Source organism: Myotis davidii, unplaced genomic scaffold (assembly GCF_000327345.1).
Source record: "Myotis davidii unplaced genomic scaffold, ASM32734v1 scaffold2747, whole genome shotgun sequence".
NCBI classification, from domain to species: domain Eukaryota; kingdom Metazoa; phylum Chordata; class Mammalia; order Chiroptera; family Vespertilionidae; genus Myotis; species Myotis davidii.
Genome location: NW_006297768.1, coordinates 11,359 through 13,864, shown reverse-complemented (window position 1 = coordinate 13,864; position 2,506 = coordinate 11,359). Strand labels below are relative to the sequence as shown.

The following is a 2,506-nucleotide window of genomic DNA, read 5'->3' as shown; positions in this document are numbered from 1 at the left end:
CTATAATATAACTTGTAAAAGAGTTAAAATGGGAACTGTAAACATCGGTTTCTCTTGGTGATTGAGATGAGGAGAGACTTTACATTTTTATTTTGTATACTCTTGTGTCCTCTGAAATAAACTCAGGTTCATTCATTACTCCCGGGAGTACATAGAAATAGATCAGATGATCCAGGCCATGCAAAACCCTGAATGCCAAGCAAACTATTATTTAGCTATGCAAGCTGACATTGCCTGTTGGGTGGGATGCCTGCACACGCCCACAGTGGACAGTGACAGGCTCCAGTTCAAACATTCCTCACTGGAGGGGGACCACATGGGGTAAGATGGAGAGAGGAACAGATAAGTCATTGCAGTCAGGGCAAATAAGAAGCATCTCGTGAGGCCCTTGTCTCACATCTACAGAATCTCATTTGCCAGTGCCCCTTGTGCAGGAAGTCACAGGGTTGCCCAGCATCTTGATAAGCCTCTCTTGGTGATCAGGTTCTACTCCTGCTCCTGCAGACACCTCCTATCCAGGGGTAGGAGAGCATTCTCTGGTGCTCAGCACTCCCTGGAAAGCTCCTCTTTTTCTACTCCCCACCTTCAACTGGAAGATGGTGCTCAGGTAAGAGTTGGCTCAGAACTACCTTCTCTCAAAAGCAGTTTTGTTTTCTACCTCTTAGTCCACATGGTCATGACTGCATCTTGGGGTGGAGTGTGCAAGGATCCATGGGCACCCATGAAGGAGAGTCCAGAGACATGAAACTCCCTCAGGGAAGCTTTGGGTGCTGGTAGCTTAGGCTGTGAGGGACCCAGGTTCTTTCTGCTTCACAGACATTGTTTTCAAACATGAATTGTTGTTAATAACCTCAGCTTGCACACATTAGCTTACTGTTCCATGTATTTGTTTGTTTGTTTGTTATCTTTATATGTTTCTTTTTCTAGCATAAAACACATGGCACAAACTAATGAATAATTGAAGAGAGTTTAATAAAGGGACTGTGTACAAAGGGGTGAGCAGGTGTAAGGGAAATTGATGAAGATGGAGAGACCCCGAAAGATAAGTCATAATTGGGAGCTACTGCTGAAGGGTAAAGGGAAAGATAAGTGACCAGAATACAGCACGGGCTGTGGCTGTATTGGTGGTTGTCATTTTGACCATAAGAAAGGCAACCAGACAGGGGCCATGTCCTTAGGGAGAGTAACACCATCATGGCCAACTCCCAGCCTGACATCAGAGAGCCAGGGAATTCAAACCTGCCCTCCTCCTGCTCTCCAACCAACTGCCAGTGTCTCTCCTTCCTGAAAGCAATCAAGAGACTGAGGGAAAGGGGTTCAGTGGTGAGGAACAGGGACCTGTCTCCCAGGATGCAGAGGAGGGTAAAAAAGCTGGAAATCAATTTGATGTCAAATGAAGAAACCCATCTCTTCTTATCATCTCCCAATAGTTGGATTTCCTGTTCTCTCTCACTCTCTCTCTCTTCGTATGTTTGAGATCAATAAGATCAACTTCTCATTGTATCTCCTCAGTTTGTTTGTTTGACTCTGTGCACCTATTGGGTGTCACTTTTTGGAATAATCTCTCGCTATCATCATAAATGCCTTGATAATAAAATGTAGTTTGTTTGGTGTGTGCTTTTTAAAGTGGGAGTACACTGCTAATGATAAGTATTTTATATTTATTATTTTGGCTGCTTTAGGAAGAAATCCATTATAAGAATGAATTAAACTGTGTCCCACTAGACACACCACTGTTCAGGAGAAAAGTACTTCCTGTCCTCATAGAGATGACACACTCAGCCATTTCCAACACAAGAGGATGGGTCATACTCATACCCCTCATAGCAAGAGAGTGTATTCCATTTATCTTATCATAAAGAACCCAAAATGACGATCTTCTTTCTGGAGGATGGACATTCTCAGTCACTGAGAAAACCCAGAGGTCATGGCTGGGACTTTCAACTTTGAGCCCTTGAAAGGAAATCTCAGCCTCAGGGCAGAAGCAATGGTGAGCTCCGAGTCCTGCTGTCATCCCACTGTGTCCAGACTATGCTCCTCCTGCTTCCAGAAAACATGACATGGTCTCCGACTATGAGTGGAGGTATTTGGACTACAGAATATTCCCATGTCAGATAAATGCCCATGTTGCGTAGAGAGACCCCCGACTCTAGAGTGAGAGAGAACTGGGTTTGAATCCAGGTTCCAGGACTCCAAGGTGGTGATGCCTTTCGTATAATCTCTGTAACACAGACAGTAATTCCCAGGTAGCAGGGTGGCCATGAGACTCACTGATCATGCACCAGGTGCTCAAGTCTTGTTTCTGTTCCAGTGGCACCAGTGGAGGGTTCCTGAGCATGAATCCATCTGTCACAGCCTGGAGCAGCGAACTCACATCAATAAGTGGAAGAGAACAAGCTTTCAACACAGAGTTCCTAATCCTGAAATTACTGACAGCCATCGTGGCCCTGGTGAAGCTGGCAGTGAACGCGGCGGTGCTCTGGCTCCAGACCTTCAAATGCGCAGG

At 45.3% G+C, this 2,506-nt stretch overlaps 1 pseudogene; it reads left to right on the top strand.

Annotated features, from left to right (window-relative positions):
- Positions 1–2,060: 2,060 nt before the first annotated feature.
- Positions 2,061–2,506, top strand: part of LOC107184606 — a 1,233-nt pseudogene continuing 787 nt past the window's right edge.